General features: G+C 44.6%; 9 non-coding genes across 9 annotated transcripts; all 9 read left to right on the top strand.

The window, feature by feature from the left end:
• Window positions 1-10,218: 10,218 nt before the first annotated feature.
• Window positions 10,219-10,291, top strand: trnar-ccu (transfer RNA arginine (anticodon CCU)). The gene has a single exon. It is a non-coding gene; the product is annotated as a tRNA-Arg (tRNA).
• A 2,684-nt stretch (window positions 10,292-12,975) lies between these two features.
• On the top strand, window positions 12,976-13,048 carry trnar-ccu (transfer RNA arginine (anticodon CCU)). Its single transcript has one exon. It is a non-coding gene; the product is annotated as a tRNA-Arg (tRNA).
• Window positions 13,049-13,978: 930 nt separating this feature from the next.
• On the top strand, window positions 13,979-14,051 carry trnar-ccu (transfer RNA arginine (anticodon CCU)). Its single transcript has one exon. It is a non-coding gene; the product is annotated as a tRNA-Arg (tRNA).
• Window positions 14,052-14,961: 910 nt separating this feature from the next.
• On the top strand, window positions 14,962-15,034 carry trnar-ccu (transfer RNA arginine (anticodon CCU)). Its single transcript has one exon. It is a non-coding gene; the product is annotated as a tRNA-Arg (tRNA).
• Window positions 15,035-15,947: 913 nt separating this feature from the next.
• trnar-ccu (transfer RNA arginine (anticodon CCU)) lies at window positions 15,948-16,022 on the top strand. Its single transcript has one exon. It is a non-coding gene; the product is annotated as a tRNA-Arg (tRNA).
• Window positions 16,023-16,944: 922 nt separating this feature from the next.
• trnar-ccu (transfer RNA arginine (anticodon CCU)) lies at window positions 16,945-17,017 on the top strand. Its single transcript has one exon. It is a non-coding gene; the product is annotated as a tRNA-Arg (tRNA).
• Window positions 17,018-17,950: 933 nt separating this feature from the next.
• On the top strand, window positions 17,951-18,023 carry trnar-ccu (transfer RNA arginine (anticodon CCU)). Its single transcript has one exon. It is a non-coding gene; the product is annotated as a tRNA-Arg (tRNA).
• A 4,138-nt stretch (window positions 18,024-22,161) lies between these two features.
• On the top strand, window positions 22,162-22,234 carry trnar-ccu (transfer RNA arginine (anticodon CCU)). The gene has a single exon. It is a non-coding gene; the product is annotated as a tRNA-Arg (tRNA).
• A 920-nt stretch (window positions 22,235-23,154) lies between these two features.
• On the top strand, window positions 23,155-23,227 carry trnar-ccu (transfer RNA arginine (anticodon CCU)). Its single transcript has one exon. It is a non-coding gene; the product is annotated as a tRNA-Arg (tRNA).
• Window positions 23,228-24,219: the final 992 nt, after the last annotated feature.

Consider the following 24,219-nt stretch of genomic DNA (forward strand, 5'->3'; position numbering starts at 1 on the left):
TCCCCAACCTCCTAAACCCAATGTATGCTTCCTTTTTCTTGACCAGAGCCTCAATATCTCGTCAGCCAAGTTTCCCTAAACTTGCCAGGTTTACCATTGACCCTAACAGGAACATGCTGCTCTTGATCTCACACTCTTAAAAGCCTCCCACTTCCTATTCATTCCTTTCCCTTCAAACAGGCTCACCTAATCAACCTCTGCTACATCCTGCCTAATTCCCCCAAAATTAGCCCTGCTCCAGTTTAGGACCCTAACCTGTGGACCTGTCCTATCCTTTTCCATCACTATCTTAAAACTAATGGAATTACAGTCATTGGAGCCAAAGTGCTCCCTGACTGCCACTTCAGTTACTTGCCCTACCTCGTTCCCTAAAAGAAGGTCCAATATTGCCCTTTTCCAAGTAGGGCCCTCTATAGACTCTGGAAATTGCCTGGACACATTTCACAAATTCCACCCCGTCCAGGCACTTAACACTCTGGGTAGTCCAGTCAATACCAGGGAAATTGAAATCTCCCACAAATACAACCCTATTATTCTTACAATTATGAGCAATTTCTCTACACACTTGCTCCCAAGTTCCCACTGACTATTGGGGGGGGGGGGGGGATCTATGATACAGCCACACTAGAGTGACCCCTTGTTTCTGAGTTCTACTGGACAATCTCCCAAAAATGTCATCTCTAAGTAGTGCTGCTATGTCCTCCCTTATCAATTAGGCAACATCCCCTCCTCGCTTACCTTTACCTCTGTCACGCTTGAAGCAACTGTATGCTGGAATATTGAGCTGCCAGTCCTGCCCTTCTCTCAAGCATGTTTCTGTTATGGCTGTAACATCCCAGTCCTCAGAGCCAATCCATGCTCTTAGTTCATCCACCTTACCTGTTAACCCTTGTGCATTGAAATAAACGTAGCTTAACTGAGTGTTGCTTTCCTTCCCTTTACTGTGCCCCTGGATATCCTGATTACTAAACTTGCTCTCGCTGGCTACTGCTTTATCCATGACTTTCTCCTGCTCAGAGTCTCACCCCACTGGGGATCTAGTTTAAACCCTCCTGTGTAGCATTAGCACATTTCCCTATAAGGATATTGGTCCCTCTCTGGTTCAAGTGCAACGCATCTCTCTCGTACAGGTCGCCTCTATCCCTGAAGAGATCCCAATGGTCCAAGAACCTGAATCCCTGACCCTGCACCAGCTCCTCACCCACAAATTCATCTAGACTATTCTATTTCTGACCTCGCTAGCAGGTGGCACCGGGAGTAATCCGGAGATCACTACCCTCAAGATCCTGCTTCTTACCTAACTCCCTATACTCAAACTCCCTATACTCATTCAGCAGGACCTCATCCCTTGTTCTACTTACGTCATTTGTACCAGCATGTACAACGACCTCTGGCTGTTCGCCCTCCCCCTCAAGAATTTTCTGCAGCTGATATCCTTGACCCTGGCACCCAGGAGGCAAAACACCATCTTAGTGTCTCTCTGTAACCACAGAATCTCCCTTATGCCCTCCTCACTATCGAGTCTCCTATCACTATTGCCCTGTCTCACTGCACCATTTCCCCCTGAGCCTCAGATCTTTGGAATTATTTTAATATTGATGCGTATCAACAGAAAAAAAAAGTTTATTAGAAAACTTTACAATTTGACAGTGATTACAAAGATTCAAGTTGCAAACACGAAGGTTTGCTTTTGTGTAACCCCAGTGGCCTAATGGATAAGGCACTGGCTGGGATTGTGGGTTTGAGTCCCATCTGGGGTGAAGGGAAGTCTTATCCCAGAAACAAATTACAAGGTAACTGCTCAAAATTTTACTGTATTCTGTGACCCACATCTTATATAAATCAGTCTAGATAGTCAGGACTTTTCTGACTCTGATACTAGGTTTCTATAGCACAATGTATGCTGGTATAAAAGGCTGAGTGATGGAAGATGGGATTAGTAGAGGTAGATACTGAGTAGCTGGCATAGATACTGTGGGTTGAAGAGTCTGCTTCTGTGCTTCATGGCTCTAGGCAATGATTCTGCCAGGCTGTGAAAGAGCAACATAGAGTGGTTGATATCTGGAATGTGGTGCCGGGGAGATAGAGGAACCAGATACAATCACTATGTCTTAGAGGTATTTAGACAGACATAAGGCATGGAAGGATGCAGTCCTAATGCAGGCAAATGGGATTAGTGTAGATAGGCAAAATGGTTGTACTCTATGACTTTAAGTCAATGTGCTTCCCATTCGAGGGGATGAGTGGGCCAACTCCACATTTGCATTGGAGCTGTGAGTAGCTGCAGCCTGCAATCCTGACACCAAGTTGGACTTCACCTGGTCTTCAATGTTTTGATCAATCCCAGCCTTTGGCCACTGCTTTTGTGTGGACACCCTTGTGGTACTGTCAGAATCACCACTCTGTGGCCTCAATCCCAACAGGTCACGCCCTTTTTTGCAGGAAGGTCTGATCTCGCTCACTATCTTTTCCGATTCCCTCCACCCCAATGAGATCTCTTCATTGATTTGCCACAGAGAAACATCTGGATGGGTGGCCTTGGCAATCTCTTCAACTGTCAGCAGAAAGTTGAAAATTGCCGTGCTCTAAGTAACTAATTGTCTTCTCCTGAGACAGTTGTGACACCTCACCCATTCCAGAATTCGGGGAAACTCATCACCATACTCCGAGACGGGACTCAACCAACACCTCCCTCTGCAACTGGATCCTTGACTTTCTGACCAACAGACCGCAATCAGTAAGGATAGGCAGCAACACCTTCAGCAGGATTATTCTCAACACTGGTGCCCCACAAGGCTGCGTCCTCAGCCCCCTACTCTACTCCTTATACACTCATGACTACATGGCCAGATTCCGCTCTAACTACATCTACAAGTTTGCAGGTGATACCACCATAGTGGGCTGTATCTCAAATAACGATGAGCCGGAGTACAGGAAGGAGGTAGCTTAGTGACATGGTGTCATGACAACAACCTTTCCCTCAACATCAGCAAAACAAAAGAGCTGGTCATTGACTTCAGGAAGGGAGGCGGTGCAAATGCACCTGTCTACATCAACGGTCGAGAGGGTTGAGAGTTTCAAGTTCCTGGGAGTGAACATCACCAATAGCCTGTCCTGGTCCAACCACGTAGACACCATAGCCAAGAAAGATCACCAGTGCTTCTACTTCCTCAGGAGGCTAAAGAAATTTGGCATGTCCCCTTTGACACTCACCACCTTTTATCGATGAACCATAGAAAGCATCCTATCTGGATGTATCATGACTTGGTATGGCAACTGTTCTGCCCGGGACCACAAGAAACAGCAAAGAGTTGTGAACACGGCTCAGCAAATCATGGAAACCAGCCTCTCCTCCATGGCCTCTGTCTATACTTCTCGCTGCCTCAAAGCAGCCAGCATAGTCAAAGACCCCGCCCACCTGGGACATTCTCTCTTCTCCTCTCTCCCATCAGGCAGAAGATACTGGAGCCTGAGGTGTTACGTACCAGCAACAATAGAAACACACCGAGTCATGTATAAGGGTTAGAAACTATTTTATTAATAACTACTTGTAATGATAAGAAAAGTAAAAACGTTAGATATCAAACATAATCCCCAAAACTAAAATCAATGTGTATGTGTGGCAAATTCCCAAACTCCAAGTCTAGGAATAGTTCTCAAAGTTCAGTTCAGCAAGTCACCAGGTGAAACGTGAGTAAAGGCTTTTGTGAAACCACTGTTGACTGAAGAGAAAATGCAGAGAGAATGTAGAGAGAATTTACGAAATCCACATGTTCCACGATGGAACCCATACAACACCTCAATCTCCAATGATCTCCATTGCTTTGTTCCAAAGTGTCTGCCACCCCAAAGGCATTCGATACGTGGCCGCCCACAGAAATACCTGTTTCCCACTACAGGTTAACAACAAAGTGGACTCCACTTGTTTTCTCCAAAAATCTATACATGGATTGTAGTGACAGACACAGCTATTGTTCTTCATCCATTGATACAGAGACCATCAGTCAGTGTGTATGTCTCTCTCTCTCTTCTCAACTCACTGAGCAAAACCGCCAGCACGTTGTTATAGTCTTGCTGTCTTGATAACACCACATACACACTACTACTCTACTGTCCGGGTGCCTTAAAGGGACATTCACCAAATAGCAACCTGACTCGTAACACCTCCCCCTAAAAAAATTTGATCTACAAGAGCAAAATTTTTAACTGTGTATAGAATTAGTAAAGCAATGTGTTACAATTATCATGCTACATGATTACAGAAAATGACATTAGTAAAGATACATTTTTCTAATTAACACCAGGAAAGGCCATTGCTGATTGTCTTCCATGTGACCTATCACATGATCACACTATCTTAACCATTCTCAAACATGTTTTGAAATTTTAAAATTAACTGCTTCATCTGTTGACTTTGTTGAGGTTGGGAATGTGCCAATTTTGTTTCAATGTTTCCCAACTCAGTTTTATTTGCCAGCCTTGCTGTGATCATGTTTAGTCTGACCGGACCTTAGCCAGTCTCAACTTTCCAGTTTTTAGACAATTCAGTGTTAATATTTACAGCCACAGCTGCAACTTTCTCAAAACAAGGGTTTTCAATTTGGCAAGCCTTTCGCAGTCGGTTTTTAAATTTTTGAATGTAATCCAACAAATTCAAATGCATCTCTTCATTAACCCATTGTTCCCTTAGCAATTCTAAAGGTCCTCTAACCTGATGTCCAAACACAAGTTCAAAAGGACTGAACCCTAAGGATTCTTGCACTGACTCCCTTACTGCAAACAAAAGTAAATGTATTCCTTCATCCCAATCCTTTGTCAATGGGCTAACACGGTCCACAATCACCTCAAGAAGGGTTCACCAAAGGCAGGAATAGGCTACAAAGAGCCACAGGTGAATTTGGATTAGATTTGGACCTAATTTGGACTATCGCATCACTTGAGAGTGCTTTTCTTTCAATTTAGTAAGCTCAGGGTCATTAGTCTGCTCGATTATGAACTCTTTCTTGGATAGAGACAAATCTTTATATTCAGACTCAATACAAGGATTTTGATAATCAAGTGAAGACAGAAAAGTCTCTGACAAGTCATCATAACTTGCCTGCTGTTTGGGCTGTCACTGGGAACAACATCAGGCTGCACAGGACTATCTGCCTTGGATAATTCTTTAGCCCTGACTCGAGTCACTGCACAGGATGGATACACATCTGAATCATTCTAGGACTCATCAATAATTGGTTTGGACGTTAGCTGTACCACAGGGACAATTTTCCACCTGCAAGGTCATTCCCTAATAACAAAGAAACTCCTTCCACTGGTAAATTATGTCGTATCCTTATCTTAGCAGGTCCTTCTACTAACTCTGATTTTAAAATTACCTTGTGGAAAGGTACAGACACAATGGCACCTGTATCGCCTCGCACTAGATGTACCTCACCAGCAGCAGTCTCCCCACCAACATTTAAAACACTGTCTAACAAGGTAGATTGGGAAGCCCCAGTATCTCTAAGCATTTTCACTGGCATTTGGGGTGACCCAGCATCCAGTGCGACAAAACCCTCTGACACAAAAGAACGGAATTCCTCCCTAACCTCATCCAACATTTCAGCATTTACCTCTTGCAAGGACTGATCTTTAACAACAGATCCTTAGCACTTCTGATTTTTGGGTTTAACTACTTGCAAACAAGCATTTCTCACGGCCTCCTTTACTTTCCTTGTCTTCAAGAGGGAACAATTAAGCTATCACATGACCAGGTTTCTTACAATAACAACAAGTACGCTCAGCAGGTTTCTCCAGCGCTGGCTTCCAATTCATCCTCATAACTCTTTTGGACGGTCCTAGTTTGTCCCCGTTTGGATTTATGGGTTAAAGGATACTCATCTGCCAACCTAACAGTTTCCTGCATAGTTTCCACCTCCTTCTCATTTAGATATGTTGTTATTTCAACTGGGACACACTTTTTAAAGTCCTCCACTGAAATCTATTCTCTCAATTTATCATAATCCCCATCTATATTTTTAGACATGCACCATCGTTCAAAACACACACTCTTTTCAGCAGCACATTCCATATACGTCTGATCTGCAGACTTCTTCAGGTCCCTAAATTTTTGTCTGTAAGCTTCAGGTACTAACTTCATAAGCTTTAAACACAGCTTGTTTTACTTTTTTATAATCAGCTGTCTCCCTAACAAACAAGGCAGAATAAGCTTGTTGAGCTTTACCTTTAATCACACTCTGTAACATAAGAGCCCATCTGTCCCGTGGCCACTTTGAACCTTCAGAAACCTTTTAGAAATGTTGGAAATACTGATCAACCTGATCTTCCTCAAATGGAGGGACTAATCGAACCTCCCTACTGGATATAAAACAATCATCAGAATCAGAACCAGATTCAAAACTCCTTCACTTCATTGCTAACTCATGTTGCCGCTGTTTCTCCTTGTCTTCCCTATCCATCTCCATCTTCCTGATTGCTAGATTAGCCTCTACTTGCAACCTCTTTTGTTCTACTTCAGCATCTAATCTCCTTTGTTCTAACTGTATCTGTGCCAGCTGTACCTGGACATCAGAAATTTCTGGTTCACTCCCAGGGAACTGTTCTAACACTTCCTCCCTAAACATCTTTACCTTCACATAATGGTCAACTATCAGTCTCTGAATATCTGCCTTTCTCATAGACCGCTTTACTGTTTCAAGGTTTAGCTTTGTAGCAATGTTCAATAAATCTATCTTTCTCAACCCAGAAAATCTCTCAGGGGTTGGTGATTCAAAAAATGCATCAACATCCATTGCTGCTGGTTTCCACACACACAAACCAATCAAAAAGAATTTTATCAGGCCGACCAACAATCAATCGTCAATTTGTTCAAACCCAAACCTCTTGTACCAGTCTTGAGTTCGACCTCAGACCACTCTCGTCAATCTTGGGATCGATCCCAGACGAGCCGCCAATTTTGTTACGTACCAGCAACAATAGAAACACACCGAGTCATGTATAAGGGTTAGAAACTATTTTATTAATAACTACTTGTAATAATAAGAAAAGTAAAAACATTAGATATCAAACATAATCCCAAAAACTAAACTCAAAGTGTGGGTGTTGCAAATTCCCAAACTCCAAGTCTAGGAATAGTTCTCAAAGTTCAGTTCGGCAAGTCATCCGGTGAAACATGAGTAAAGGCTTTTGTGAAACCACCATTGACTGAAGAGAAAATGCAGAGAGAATGTAGAGAGAAATTACAAAATCCACATGTTCCACAATGGATTGTGAAAACAACACCTCAATCTCCGATGATCTCCACTACTTTGTTCCAAAGTGGCTGCCTCTCCAAAGGCATTCAATACGTGGCCGCCCACAGAAATACCTGTTTCCCACTACAGGTTAACGACAAAGTGGACTCCACTTGTTTGCTCCAAAAATCCATACATGGATTGTAGTGACAGACACAGCTATTGTTCTTCATCCATTGATACAGAGACCAGTAGTCAGTGTCTCTCTCTCTCTCTTCTCGACTCACTGAGCAAAACCGCCAGCACGTTGTTTTAGCCTTGCTGTCTTGATAACACCATACACACACACACTACTACTCTACTGACCAGGTGCCTTAAAGGGACATTCACCAAATAGCAACCTGACTCATAACAGAGGGCACATACCACCAGGCTCAAGGACAGCTTGAATCCTGCTGTTATAAGAGTATTGAACGGTTCCCTTATACGATAAGATGGACTCTTGACCTCACAGTCTACCTCATTATGACCTTGCACCTTATTGTCTACCTGCACTGCACTTCCTCTGTACCTGTGAAACTTTACTCTGTATTCTGTTATTGTTTTACCCTGTACTACCTTAAAGCACTGTGTAATGAATTGATCTGTATGAACGGTATGCAAGACAAGTTTTTCACTGTACCTTGGTACAAGTGACAATAATAAACCAACACCAATACAATGTCACCTTCACTTTCAAGCCAAGTAATAAGTTTTGACAGGTGGATGTGGAGAGGATATTTCATCTTGTGGGAGAATCTACAACTAGGGGTTATGTTTAAAAATTAAAACTAAAAAGGTTGACCATTTAAGATGTGAAATTTTTTTTAGAGTCACAGAGAGGTACAGGACAGAAACAGATCCTTTACCCCATCGAGTCTGCACCAACTCATTTTTAAAACTAATCCTACGTTAATTCCATTGTTTATTCTCCCCACATTCTCATCAATTCCCCCCAGATTCTACCACTCATCAACATAACGGGAAATTTACAGCAGCCAATTAAACCTACCAACCTGCACATCTTTGGCATGTGATAGGAAACCGGAGCACCAGGGGGAAACCCACACAGGGAGAACATACAAATTCCACACAGACAGCACCTGAGGTCAGGATTGAACCTGGTTCTCTGGCGCTGTGAGGCAACAGCTCTACTGGCTGCACTACGAGTCTTAGGAATTCTCTTCCCTAGAGGATGGTGAAAGTGGAGTCTTTGAATAACTTTAAGGCAGACGAAGATTCTTGATAAGAAAGAAGTGAAAAGTTACTGGGGGTAGGCAGGAGTGTTGAACTAGGGTTATAATCATGATCATGTTGAATGGCGGGGCAGGCTCAGGGAGCCAAGTGGACTACTCCTGCTCCTAATTCATTTATTTATATGCTACCTCTTCACCTCCTTTACTAGAGCCATGCTCCTGGATCCAAGTCTGATGGGATTCAACCATGTGGGTCAGGGTAGATAGATAAAAAAATTAAGTCTTAATAATCAGATCTGACCAACCACAGTCGTGTAGCAGTTAGTGCAACGCTTTACAGCGCTAGTGACCCAGGTTCAATTCCAGCCACTGCCTGTAAGGAGTTTGTACGTTCTCCCCGTGTCTGCATGGGTTTCCTCTGGGTGCTCTGGTTTCCTCCCACATTCCAAAGATATACGGGTTAGGAAGTTGTGGGCATGCTATGTTGGCGCCGGAAGCATGGCGACACTTGCGGGCTGCCCCCAAAACACTACGCAAAAAGATGTATTTCGTTGTGTGTTTCGATGTACATGTGACTAATAAAGATATCTTAAATAAATGAACTATGAGCAACAAAAATCTGCTGGAAGAACTCAGCGAGTGGAGCAGCATCTGTGGGAGAAAAGGAATTGTCAACGTTTCAGGTCAACCCAAAACGTCGACAACTCCTTTCCCCCAACAGATGCTGCTTGACCCACTGAGTTCTTCCAGCAGTTTGATTGTTGCTCCACATTCTAGAATCTGCAGTCTCTTGTGTCAAATGAACTATGATATGTGTCTGCTTTCAAATAGCCAGGAGAGTGCGTAGCACAGCAAGTGGCTCATGTCTCTCAATGTATGGCTTCACATATGTAAGTTTTGTTCCTATTTGAGTTAATGAACATTTAGGTATTGGACTCTCTTTGATTTTCATTTTGTCCAAAGAAGCCAGTGTTGTCCAGAAGGTACAGAGAGTGTGGAAACTAACGTTTGATGAGCTTTTGTCAGAGAATTGACTGAATGTGAATGTACAGTGAAGTTCTGGTTGAAGCAGTATAGAATCTACTGACAGAAAATGAGACACTGAATTTATGAAGTAAGTAGCCAGCACCCGATATGAAAAAGCATAACTGGCTGGAGTTTTATAGAATTTCAAAGCAATTAATTTGAATCTGTGTGTCTGAAAGGTATAATATTTATCATGTTTTTCATTTAAAACAGAGACTAATAGGTTTCTGAATATTAAAGAAATCAAGCAGTATGAGAATAGAGCAGGACAATGGTGAGGTAGATCAGTGGGAGGGTGTAATTCTTAAAGGGATACAAGAACAGAGAGTTTCAGTGGTACATCTGCATAAGTTGCTGAAAGTGGCAGAAGAGGTTCAGAAAGCAAGAAAAAAGTATATGGCAGTCTAAGTTTTGTAATTAAAGGCAAGGAGTACAAGAATGAGGAGATCAGGATGAACCTCTATAAAACAATTATTTAATGGGAACTAGTGTACTGTGTTCACACATGGGAATGATGTTGTCAGATAAACAATTAACCTTTTAGCCAGCGACGTGAAGTATTACAACAGGGAGCAAAGAAGATACTGTCAAACTGTGTCCAGTGATTGCTGAAATCTTTGGTATTGAAAGAATGCAAGTTTCAATGAAAGAAAAGCAGTGAGCCAGAAAAGGATTGAAATCTGTTCCTGGTCAAATGGCGTTAGCAACAGTGCATAGGTGTAGCTGCCCCAGTGGCCTAATGGATAAGGCACTGGCCTCCTAAGTCAGGGATTGTGGGTTCAAGTCCCATCTGGGGTGCATTGGCTTCAAAAGTGTATTATTTCTGATTTAATGCACTTTTTAGAGGTCTGGTTCTACAGTGCCTAGTGGGAATTAGTTGGAATGTCAAGGACAAAGATTGCCTTCACTGTTACCCGGCTCCAGTGAAATAATGTTGGCCTGAATCCCATTTAGGGTGAGTCTGGTATGAAATAATCCTCCAAACCCTCTGGAAGCATGAGTGAAGCAACATTGTCCCACACTAACATTCCTAACGTGGAAGTACTAATTACAATCAGCCAAATCTACTGGGTGGGCCACATCATTCACTTGCCCAACAGAAAACCCCCCAAAGGGACACTCTACTCTGAGGGTAGATGTTGAATTGTTTCCACTGGTGGAAGAGTCTCAAACAAGGGGACATTGCTACAAAATAAGGGGCCGGTCATTTAAAACTGAGATGCGCAGAAATTTCTTCTCTCCGAGGGCAGTGAATCCCTGGAATTCTCTGTTCCCGAGGGTGGTGGAGGCCGGATCATTGGATGTATTTAAGGTGGAGATAGATAAATATTTGAACGATTGAGGAATTAAGGGTTATGGGGAACTAGCACAGAAGAGGGGTTGAGGCCAACATAGATCAATCATGATAATATTAAATGGTAGGACAACTCGAAGGGCCTGGTGGCCTACTCCTGCTCCCTTTTTCTTGTGTTCTTGTAAGGTCCATTATGTGAGGGGATTACCAAGAACAAAGACTGATATTCTTAAAGCTTCCTTGAGGAAATACAAACACCATCAACTTGAAGGAATTCCTAGCCTATGACTATGAAGAAGGAGTAACAAGGATGGCACTGAGAACCTTGAGTCCCTTCACTGGGAGCACAGAAAAGCCCAATGTGAACATTTTTCAGGATTGCACCATGATTCCTACTACCCAGCACCTCCTGTCACAGGACTGGAGAGGAAGCAAGTGATCCTTGGCCCTGAGTGACCAGTGAAGAAGTAGATTCTTTATTCTGTGGAAAGCAGTTGACTCCTGACAGCTGAAACGGGCAAAGACCCAATCGTTTTCAGAAGGATGGAGTTTATAAATTCAGGAAAAGTGAGGGCAAATGAGGAAGTCTCAGCAAAGACAGTTTCTGTCCAATAAACTCCCAACCTTTTCACCAGCAATCAAGTGTAACGAGAAGGGATGAGGCAAAGGGAGCAAGGTGAAGCCTAAAGGTGACAGTGGGACCAGCAGTACCTGCAAGATCAATGGTGAGCGAGTGGTAGGAAAAGAGAGGCAATAGAGTGAGAGAGGGACTGTGAGGTTGAAGTGCTGCTGTTGAGGTCAATGTGCAGGCTTCAGTGCGGAGGGCGAGCAGTGACCAAGTAAGGTGTTCTTTTCCCTCTTTCTAAGTAGAAGGGAATGGGCATAAAGGATATGGAAACCAGGGCAGTGGACTGCACCTCCAGCAGGATGTGGGAAATCAGGGACATTTCCAATATTCCTGGTGACTTTACCTGCGGGAAGTGTGCCCAGCTGCAACTCCTGTCTGTCTGCATAGAGCAGCTGAAGCTGCAGCTGGACTCACTGTGGAGCATCCGGGGCACAGAAAATGTTGCAGATAGTACACTTAGCGAGTTAGTCACACCGCAGGTACCGAAAGGAGATGGGTGACCACCAGGAAGGGCAATAGGTGCAGCCAGGTAGTATAGGAGTCCCCTGTTGTCATTCCCCTCTCAGACAGGTATACTGTTTCGGATACTGTTGGGGGGGAATGGCTTCTCAGAGGAAAGTGGCAGCAGCAGCGGAGTTTGTGGGACCACAGTTGGCTCTGATGCAGAGCAGAGGAGGGAAAAGATTAGGTGAGCAGCCGTGGGTGGAAAAATAAGACACAGGAGGAATTCAGTGTGTGAGCTGTCAGCTTTGGAGGGAAATGGACACTCGACATTTCAGGTCGAGACCCTTTGTTAGTGAGGGGAACAGACAGGCACTTCTGTGGACAAGAACGAGAATTCAGAATGGTCTGTTGCCTCCATGTTGCCAGGGTCAGGGATGTCTCAGAATGGGTACAGAACATGCTGAAGATGGAAGGGGAACAGCCAAAGGTCCTAGTAACAACATAGGTAGAAAGAGGGATGAGGAGCTGCAGTGTGAATTCAGGCAGAACATTAACAAGCAGGACCTTCCTGTGGCACATACTAAGGAGGGTAGAAATCAGAGGATAGGACAGATGAATGTGTAAAGAGTTGGTGCAGGAGGGAGGGCTTTTGGGATAGCTTCTGGAGCAGGTGAGATCTGTACAAAAATAGGTGGCACCTAAACTGGAGGGGACCAACATCCTTGCATGGAGGTTTGCTCATGATACTCAGGGGGGTTTAAACTGATTTGGCAGGAGACATTGTAGCAGTGCAGAGATGGGGAGATGACTGTAGAGGATAAATCAATTAAGGCCAGTGGGCAGAGCAGACAGAGACTAGTTCAGGGGATGGGAGGGCAGACAGGCTCAACTGCATTTACTTTAATCCAAGTAGCCTCGCAGGTAAACTAGATGAAATTAGAAGATGGTCAGTATGGGCATGGTGGGCCAAAGGAGCTGTATGACTCTTACTCTGTGACTGTGTCTGGTGATTGGTGGGATCTTTGGTATTGAAATCTGAAGAAGGAGATGGAATTTGTCCATGATCTCCTGGTGATGTAAGGAGAAGTGGTCAGCATCAAATGCAGAGCTGCAGCTGCCCCAGTGGCCTAATGGATAAGGCATTGGCCTCCTAAGACAAGGATTGTGGGTTCAAGTCCCACCTGGGGTGCACTTTGTTTCAAGATAAAGACTAAGATTTCATTTCTGGCCTTTGATTTAATGCATTTTCAGGAGGTAGCTTTCCTCTTAACTCATCGATCAATCTCGTCAATTCCTGTTCGGCTCCTTTCTCACACTGTCCTTTGCTTTCTAGTGGCACGAACCAATGCAGTGCTGGGGCCCTGAAACTCAGAACATCACCCTTACTTTGCAGGCAAATGCTGCCTCTTTATCTCATCCATCCACAAAGTACCACAGGCATATACACCAAAGTGCAATACTCAGGCATAGTTTGTGTTGTCAACTTTAGGGACATCATTCCCAGCTCCCTGCAGCCTGGAAAATTCTCCATTCATATCCAAATGCCATGTTAAGAAAGCATCCTGTGGCCAAAGCTCAAGGTCATGGAAACTCACTAGAGGACTAGAATGAGGCCATGCAGCCCGATGAATCCGTGCTGGCTCTTTGAGAGAATAGACACAGAGTCCCAAAGTCTTACTTCGCATCCATAATCGCGTAACTACCTCACCTCAATTCCCTGCCTAATTACAGTTTAAAATTATTCATGCAATTAGCATTCACGACAATTTAATTCAGATTGTTGTCAGGCTCCTGGGGAACTCCTAAGGAAAGAATTCTCTTCTCCAGTTCGGAGATCTTTTGTCAGTGATTTTCAGTCTTGATCCCCTGGTCATTAGCCCACTAGAGAGCAGGACGACTTATTTTCCTTCAGAACCACCTTCTACTGTGACGACCTAAGCCCACACGGACCTCCTCAGGTCTGCTGCAGGCACTTTGAATTCACCCCTGTGACACACATATTGGTATTGAAAGAATATATTGGTCAACAAAAGTAAAACAAGACAGAGAGATGGAATTTGTCCATGATCTCCTGGTGATGTAAGGAGAAGTGGTCAGCATCAAATGCAGAGCTGCAGCCGCCCCAGTGGCCTAATGGATAAGGCATTGGCCTCCTAAGCCAGGGATTGTGGGTTCAAGTCCCACCTGGGGTGCACTTTGTTTCAAGGTAAAGTCTAAGGTTTCATTTGTGTCCTTGGATTTAATGCACTTTCAGGAGGTAGCATTCCTCTTAACTCATTGATCGATCTCGTCGATTCCTGTTCGGCTCCTTTCTCACACTGTCCTTTGCTCTCTAGTGGCACAAACCAATGCAGTGCTGGGCTCCTGAAACTCGGAACATCACCCTTACTTTGAAGACAAATGCTGCCTCTTTATCTCATCCATCCACCCAGTACCCCAGGCATATACACCAAAGTGCAATACTCAGGCATAGTTTGTGTTCTCAACTTTAGGGACATCATTCCCGGCTCCCTGCAACCTCGAAGATTCTCCATTCATATCCAAAAACCATGTTACGGAAGGGTCCTTTGGCCAAAGGACTAGGTCATGGAAACTCACTTAAGGACCAGAATGAGGCAATGCAGCCTGATGAATCCGTGCTGGCTCTTTGAGAAAATAGACACTTCTCATCCGTAATCCTGTAACTACCTCACCTCAATTCCCTGCCTAATTAGAGTTTAAGATTATTCATGGAATTAGCTTTCACTATAATTTAATTCAGATTGTTCTCAGGCTCCTGGGAAACTTCTAAGGAAAGAATTCTCTTCTCCAGTTCAGAGATCTTTTGTCAGTGATTTTCACTCTCTATCCCCTGGTCACTAGCTCACTAGAGAGCAAGACGACTTATTCTCCTTCAGAACCTCCTTCTACTGTGACGATCTGAGAACACACAGACCTCCTCAGGTCTACTGCAGGCACTTTGAATTCACCCCCGTGACACACAGATTGGTATTGAAAGAATGTATTGGTCAACAAAAGAAAAACAAGACAGAGATGGAATTTGTCCATGATCTCCTGGTGACGTAAGGAGAAGTGGTCAGCATCAAATGCAGAGCTGCAGCCGCCCCAGTGGCCTAATGGATAAGGCATTGGCCTCCTAAGCCAGAGATTGTGGGTTCAAGTCCCACCTGGGGTGCACTTTGTTTCAAGGTAAAGACTAAGGTTTCATTTCTGGCCTTTGATTTAATGCACTTTCAGGAGGTAGCTTTCCTCTTAACTCATCGATCAATCTTGTCAATTCCTGTTCGGCTCCTTTCTCACACTGTCCTTTGCTCTCTAGTGGCACAAACCAATGCAGTGCTGGGATCCTGAAACTCAGAACATCACCCTTACTTTGAAGGCAAATGCTGCCTCTTTATCTCATCCATCCACCCAGTACCCCAGGCATATACACCAAAGTGCAATACTCAGGCATAGTTTGTATTCTCAACTTTACGGACAACGTTCCCAGCTCCCTGCAACCTGGAAAATTCTCCATTCATATCCAAATGCCATGATGCGGAAGCATCCTGTGGCCAAAGAACAAGGTCATGGAAACTCAGTAGAGGACCAGAATGAGGCAATGCACCCTGATGAATTCGTGCCTGCTCTTTGAGAGAATAGACACTTCTCATCCATAATCCCATAACTACCTCACCTCAATTCCTTTCCTAATTACATTTTAAAATTATTCATGGAATTAGCATTCACTATATTTAGTTCATATTGTTGTCAGGCTCCTGGGAAAGTTCTAAGGAAAAAATTCTCATCTCCAGTTCAGAGATCTTTCGTCAGTCATTTTCACTCTCTATCCCTTGGTCATTAGCCCACTAGAGAGCAGAACGACTTATTCTCCTTCAGAACCTCCTTCTACTGTGAAACCTGAGCACACACAGACCTCCTCAGGTCTACCGCAGGCACTTTGAATTCACCCCCGTGACACACAGATTGATATTGAAAGAATGTATTGGTCAACAAAAGGAAAGCAATGATCCAGAGAGATGGAATTTGTCCACGGTCTCCTGGTGACGTAAGGAGAAGTGGTCAGCATCAAATGCAGAGCTGCAGCCGCCCCAGTGGCCTAATGGATAAGGCATTGGCCTCCTAAGCCAGGGAATGTGGGTTCAAGTTCCACCTGGGTTGCACATTGTTTAAAGGTAAAGACCAAGGTTTCATTTCTGTCCTTGGATTTAATGCACTTTCAGGAGGTAGCTTTCCTCTTAACTCATCGATCAATCTCGTCAATTCCTGTTTGGCTCCTTTCTCACACTGTCCTTTGCTCTCTAGTGGCACAAACCAATGCAGTGCTGGGATCCTGAAACTCAGAACATCACCCTTACTTTGCAGGCAAAATGCTGCCTCTTTATCTCATCCATTCAGCAGGTACCCCAGGCATATACACCAAAGTGCAATACTCAGGCATAGTTTGTGTTCTCAACTTTAGGGACATCATTCCCAGCTCCCTGAAAACCTGGAAAATTCTCCATTCATAACCAAACACTATGTTGCAGAAGGGTCCTGTGGCCAAAGCACAAGGTCATGGAAACTCACTAGAGGACTAGCATGAGGCCATGCAGCCTGATGAATCCGTGCTGGCTCTTTGAGAGAATAGACACAGAGTCCCACAGTCTCAATTCACATCCATAATCCTGTAACTAACTCACCCTGCCTAATTACAGTTTAAAATTATTCATTTAATTAGCTTTCACTACAATTTAATTCAGATTGTTGTCAGGCGCCTGGGAAACCTCTAAGGAAAAAATTCACATCTCCATTTCAGAGATCTTTTGTCAGTGATTTTCACTGTCTATCCCCTGGTCATTAGCTCACTAGAGAGCAGGACGACTTATTCTCCTTCAGAACCTCCTTCTACTGTGAAGACCTGAGCCCACGCAGACCTCCTCAGCTCTACAGCAGGCACTTTGAATTCACCCCCGTGTCACACAGATTGGTATTGAAAGAATGTATTGGTCAACAAAAGAAAAACAAGACAGAGAGATGGAATTTGTCCATGATCTCCTGGTGACGTAAGGAGAAGTGGTCAGCATCAAATGCAGAGCTGTATCCGCCCCAGTGGCCTAATGGATAAGGCATTGGCCTCCTAAGCCAGGGATTGTGGGTTCAAGTCCCACCTGGGGTGCAATTTGTTTCGAGGTAAAGTCTAAGGTTTCAATTCTGGCCTTTGATTTAATGCACTTTCAGGAGGTAGCTTTCCTCTTAACTCATCGATCAATCTCGTCAATTCCTATTTGGCTACTTTCTCACACTGTCCTTTGCTCTCTGGTGGCACAAGCCAATGCAGTGCTGGGCTCCCCTGAAACTCAGAATATCACCCTTACTTTGTAGGCAAATGCTGCCTCTTTATCTCATCCATCCACCCAGTACCCCAGGCATATACACCAAAGTGCAATACTCAGGCATAGTTTGTGCCCTCAACTTTAGGGACATCATTCCCAGCTCCCTGAAAACCTGGAAAATTCTCCATTCATAACCAAACACCATGTTGCAGAAGGGTCCTTTGGCCAAAGCACAAGGTCATGGAAACTCACTAAAGGACCAGAATGAGGCAATGCAGCCTGATGAATCCATGCTGGCTCTTTGAGAGAATAGACACTGAGTCCCACAGTCTCACTTCGCATCCATAATCCTGTAACTAACTCACCTCAATTCCCTGCTTAATTACAGTTTAATATTATTCATGGAATTAGCTTTCACTACAATTTAATTCAGATTGTTGTCAGGCTCCTGGGAAACTTCTAAGGAAAACATTCTCATCTCCAGTTCAGAGATCTTTTGTCAGTGATTTTCACTCTCTATCCCCAGGTCATTAGCCCACCAGAGAGCAGGACGACTTATTCTCCTTCAGAACCTCCTTCTACTGTGAAGACCTGAGCACACACAGACCTCCTCAGGTCTACTGCAGGCACTTTGAATTCACCCCCGTGACACACAGATTGGTATTGAAAGAATGTATTGGTCAACAAAAGAAAAACAAGCCAGAGAGATGGAATTTGTCCATGATCTCCTGGTGACGTAAGGAGAAGTGGTCAACATCAAATGCAGAGCTGCAGCCACCCCAGTGGCCTAATGGATAAGGCACTGGCCTCCTAAGCCAGGGATTGTGGGTTCAAGTCCCACCTGGGGTGCACTTTGTTTCAAGGTAAAGACTAAGGTTTCATTTCTGGCCTTTGATTTAATGCACTTTCGGGAGGTAGCTTTCCTCTTAACTCATCGATCAATCTCGTCAATTCCTGTTCGGCTCCTTTCTCACACTGTCCTTTGCTCTCTAGTGGCACAAACCAATGCAGTGCTGGGCTCCTGAAACTCGGAACATCACCCTTACTTTGAAGACAAATGCTGCCTCTTTATCTCATCCATCCACCCAGTACCCCAGGCATATACACCAAAGTGCAATACTCAGGCATAGTTTGTGTTCTCAACTTTAGGGACATCATTCCCGGCTCCCTGCAACCTCGAAGATTCTCCATTCATATCCAAAAACCATGTTACGGAAGGGTCCTTTGGCCAAAGGACTAGGTCATGGAAACTCACTTAAGGACCAGAATGAGGCAATGCAGCCTGATGAATCCGTGCTGGCTCTTTGAGAAAATAGACACTTCTCATCCGTAATCCTGTAACTACCTCACCTCAATTCCCTGCCTAATTAGAGTTTAAGATTATTCATGGAATTAGCTTTCACTATAATTTAATTCAGATTGTTCTCAGGCTCCTGGGAAACTTCTAAGGAAAGAATTCTCTTCTCCAGTTCAGAGATCTTTTGTCAGTGATTTTCACTCTCTATCCCCTGGTCACTAGCTCACTAGAGAGCAAGACGACTTATTCTCCTTCAGAACCTCCTTCTACTGTGACGATCTGAGAACACACAGACCTCCTCAGTACCAATCACTAGTATTGGTATCGGTTTATTATTGTCACTTGTACCGAGGTACAGTGAAAAACCTGCCTTGCATACTGATCGTACAGATCAATTCATTACACAGTGCAGTTACATTGGGTTAGTACAGAGTGAATTGATGTAGTACAGGTAAAAAGAATAACAGTACAGAGTAAAGTGTCACAGCTACAGAGAAAGTGCAGTGCAATAAGGTGCAAGGTCTCAACGAGGTAGATCATGAGGTCATAGTCCATCTCATCGTATAAGGGAACTGTTCAATAGTCTTATCACAGCGGGGTAGAAGCTGTCCTTAACTCTGGTGGCACATGCCCTCAGGCTCTTGTATCTTCTACCTGATGGAAGAGGAGAGAAGAGAGAATGACCCAGGTGGGTGGGGTCTTCGATTATGCTGGCTGCTTCACCAAGACAGCAAGAGGTAAAGACACAGTCCAAGGAGGGGAGGCTGGTGTCCGTGATGTGCTGGGCTGTATCCACATCTCTCTGCAGTTTCTTGCGGTCCTGGGCAGAGCAGTTGCCATACCAAGCTGTGATGCATCCAGATAGGATGCCTTCTATGGTGCATCTGTAAAAGTTGGTGAGAGTCAAAGGGGACAAACCGAATTTCTTTAGCTTCCTGAGGAAGTAGAGGCACGGGTGAGCTTTCTTGGCCATCGCATCTACGTGATTTGACCAGGACAGGATGTTGGTGATGTTCACTCCCAGCAAGTGTGTTGAGGACTGTGTACCAAGGAGGACAATACGGGTGTTCCCAAACAGGAAACCATGGATGAACCGGGAGATCCACTCCCTACTGAAGGTGAGGACTGCTGCACACAAATCTGGTGATCCTGATCGAGATATGACCTTCGGAAGGCTATCAGGGATGTCAAGAGGCAATACCGACTCAAAATAGGGTCCCAGACCAGCCGTCAGTTATGGCAGGGCTTACATGCCATAACGGGATACAAGACGAAAACAGGCTGCATAGCAAACAACAGTGCATCCCTTCTTGATGAACTTAACGCATTCTATGCACGTTTTGAACAGAAAGGAAGTGGATTGTCACACCCACCCTGACATCCTCCAATGCAACTGAACCTGTGGCCACCGTTGAGGACGTAAGATCAGTCTTCCAGACAGTGAACACAAGGAAAGCATCTGGCCCAGATGGTGTCCCGGGCCACGTGCTCAGACCTTGTGCTGATCAACTGGCAGAAGTATTTGCGGACATATTTAACCTCTCCCTGCTCGAATCTCAGGTTCCCACCTGTTTTAAGGAGACCACCATCATCCTGGTACCGAAGGAAAGCAAGGTAACATGCCTCAATGACTACCGACCAGTGGCTCTGACATCCACCAGCATGAAGTGCTTTGAGAGGTTGGTCATGACACGCATCAACTCCAGCCTCCCAGACAACCTTGACCCACTGCAATTCGCCTATTGCCGAAACAGGTCAACACTGGACGCCATCTCCCTGGCCCTACACTCAGCTCTAGAGCATCTGGACAGTAAAGACACTTGTGTTAGACTATTGTTTATTGACTATAGCTCTGCCTTCAATACAATAATCCCAAGCAAACATGTCACCAAACTCCGAGACCTAGGACTCAACACCTCCCTCTGTAACTGGATCCTTGACTTTCTAACCAACAGAACGCAATCAGTGAGGATAGGCAGCAGCACCTCCGGCACAGTTATTCTCAACACTGGTGCCCCACAAGACTGCGTCCTCAGCCCTCTACTCTACTCCCTATACACTCATGACTGTGTGGCCAGATTCTGCCCTAACTCCATCTACAAGTTTGTAGATGATAACACCGTACTAGGCCATATGTCAAACAGTGATGAGTTGGAGTACAGGAAGAAAATAGAGTCATAGAAATTCACTAGAGGACCAGAATGAGGCCATGCAGCCCAATGAGTCTCTGCTGGCTCTTTGAGAGAATAGACACAGAGTCCCACAGTCTCACTTCTCATCCATAACCCCGAACTACCTCACCTCAATTCCCTGCCTAATTACAGTTTAAAATTATTCATGGAATTACCATTCACTATATTTAATTCAGATTGTTGTCAGGCGCCTGGGAAACTTCTAAGGAAAGAATTCTCTTCTCCAGTTCGGAGATCTTTAGTCAGTGATTTTCACTCTCTATCCCCTGGTCATTAGCTCACTAGAGAGCAGGACGACTTATTCTCCTTCAGAACCTCCGTCTACTGTGAAGACCTGAGCCCACACAGACCTCCTCAGGTCTACTGCAGGCACTTTGAATTCACCCCTGTGCCACACAGATTGGTATTGAAAGAATGTATTGGTCAACAAAAGAAAAACAAGACAGAGAGATGGAATTTGTCCATGATCTCCTGGTGACGTAAGGAGAAGTGGTCAGCATCAAATGCAGAGCTGCAGCCGCCCCAGTGGCCTAATGGATAAGGCATTGGCCTCCTAAACCAGGGATTGTGGGTTCAAGTTCCAGCTGGGGTGCACTTTGCTTCAAGGCAAAGACTAAGGTTTCATTTCTGGCCTTTGATTTAATGCACTTTCAGGAGGTAGCTTTCCTCTTAACTCATCGATCCATCTCGTCAATTCCTGTTCAGCTCCTTTCTCACACTGTCCTTTGCTCTCTAGTGGCACAAACCAATGCAGTGCTGGGATCCTGAAACTCGGAACATCACCCTTACTTTGAAGGCAAATGCTGCCTCTTTATCTCATCCTTCCACCCAGTACCCCAGGCATATACACCTAAGTGCAATACTCAGGCATAGTTTGTGTTCTCAACTTTAGGGACATCATTCCCAGCTCCCTGCAACCTCGAAGATTCTCCATTCATATCCAAAAACCATGTTACGGAAGGGTCCTTTGGCCAAAGCACAAGGTCATGGAAACTCACTAAAGGACCAGAATGAGGCAATGCAGCCCAATGAATCCATGCTGGCTCTTTGAGAGAATAGAAACTTCTCATCCATAATCCCGAACTACCTCACCTCAATTCCCTGCCTAATTACTGTTTAAGATTATTCATGGAATTAGCATTCACTACAATTTAATTCAGATTGTTGTCAGGCTCCTGGGAAACTTCTAAGGAAAGAATTCTCTTCTCCAGAGATGTTTTGTCAGTGATTTTCACTCTCTATCCCCAGGTCATTAGCCCACCAGAGAGCAGGACGACTTATTCTCCTTCAGAACCTCCTTTTACTGTAAAGACCTGAGCCCACACGGACCTCCTCAGGTCTACTGCAGGCACTTTGAATTCACCCCCGTGCCACACAGATTGGTATTGAAAGTATGTATTGGTCAACAAAAGAAAAACAAGCCAGAGAGATGGAATTTGTCCATGATCTCCTGGTGACGTAAGGAGAAGTGGTCAGCATCAAGTGCAGAGCTGCAGCTGCCCCAGTGGCCTAATGGATAAGGCATTGGCCTCCTAAGCCAGGGATTGTGGGTTCAAGTCCCACCTGGGGTGCACTTTGTTTCAAGGTAAAGACTAAGGTTTCATTTCTGTCCTTGGATTTAATGCACTTTCAGGAGGTAGCTTTCCTCTTAACTCATCGATAATCTTGTCAATTCCTGTTTGGCTCCTTTCTCACACTGTCCTTTGCTCTCTAGTGGCACAAACCAATGCAGTGCTGGGCTCCTGAAACTCAGAACATCACCCTTACTTTGCAGGCAAATGCTCCCTCTTTATCTCATCCATCCACCCAGTACCCCAGGCATATACATCAAAGTGCAATACTCAGGCATAGTTGTGTTCTCAACTTTACGGACATCATTCCCAGCTCCCTGAAAACCTGGAAAATTCTCCATTCATAACCAAACACCATGTTGCGGAAGGGTCCTGTGGCCAAAGCACAAGGTCATGGAAACTCACTAGAGCACTAGAATGAGGCCATGCAGCCCGATGAATCCGTGCTGGCTCTTTGAGAGAATAGACACAGATTCCCAAAGTCTCAATTCACATCCATAATCCTGTAACTAACTCACCCTGCCTAATTACAGTTTAAAATTATTCATTTAATTAGCTTCACTACAATTTAATTCAGATTGTTGTCAGGTGCCTGGGAGACTTCTAAGCAAAAAATTCACATCTCCATTTCAGAAATCTTTTGTCAGTGATTTTCACTCTCTATCCCCTGGTCATTAGCTCACTAGAGAGCAGGACGACTTATTCTCCTTCAGAACCTCCGTCTACTGTGAAGACCTGAGCCCACGCAGACCTCCTCAGCTCTACAGCATGCACTTTGAATTCACCCCCGTGTCACACAGATTGGTATTGAAAGAATGTATTGGTCAACAAAAGAAAAACAAGCCAGAGAGATGGAATTTGTCCACGATCTCCTGGTGAAGTAAGGAGAAGTGGTCAGCATCAAATGCAGAGCTGCAGCCGCCCCAGTGGCCTAATGGATAAGGCATTGGCCTCCTAAGCCAGGGATTGTGGGTTCAAGTCCCACCTGGGGTGCAATTTGTTTCGAGGTAAAGACTAAGGTTTCATTTCTGGCCTTTGATTTAATGCACTTTCAGGAGGTAGCTTTCCTCTTAACTCATCGATCAATCTCGTCAATTCCTGTTCGGCTCCTTTCTCACACTGTCCTTTGCTCTCTAGTGGCACAAGCCAATGCATTGCTGGGCTCCTGAAACTCAGAACATCACCCTTACTTTGTAGGCAAATGCTGCCTCTTTATCTCATCCATCCACCCAGTACCCCAGGCATATACACCAAAGTGCAATACTCAGGCATAGTTTGTGTTCTCAACTTTAGGGACATCATTCCCAGCTCCATGAAAACCTGGAAAATTCTCCATTCATAACCAAACACCATGTTGCGGAAGGGTCCTGTGGCCAAAGCACAATGTCGTGAAAACTCACTAAACGACTAGAATGACGCCATGCAGCTCGATGAATCCGTGCTGGCTCTTTGAGAGAATAGACACAGAGTCCCACAGTCTCACTTCGCATCCATAATCCTGTAACTAACTCACCTCAATTCCCTGCTTAATTACAGTTTAATATTATTCATGAAATTAGCTTTCACTACAATTTAATTCAGATTGTTGTCAGGCTCCTGGGAAACTTCTAAGGAAAACATTCTCATCTCCAGTTCAGAGATCTTTTGTCAGTGATTTTCACTCTCTGTCCCCAGGTCATTAGCCCGCTAGAGAACAGGACGACTTATTCTCCTTCAGAACCTCCTTCTACTGTGAAGACCTGAGCACACACAGACCTCCTCAGGTCTACTGCAGGCACTTTGAATTCACCCCCATGACACACAGATTGGTATTGAAAGAATGTATTGGTCAACAAAAGAAAAACAAGCCAGAGAGATGGAATTTGTCCATGATCTCCTGGTGAAGTAATGAGAAGTGGTCAGCATCAAATGCAGAGCTGCAGCCACCCCAGTGGCCTAGTAGATAAGGCATTGGCCTCCTAAACCAGGGATTGTGGGTTCAATTC

The sequence above is a fragment of the Pristis pectinata genome, chromosome 4, assembly GCF_009764475.1.
Source record: "Pristis pectinata isolate sPriPec2 chromosome 4, sPriPec2.1.pri, whole genome shotgun sequence".
Taxonomy (NCBI): Eukaryota; Metazoa; Chordata; class Chondrichthyes; order Rhinopristiformes; family Pristidae; genus Pristis; species Pristis pectinata.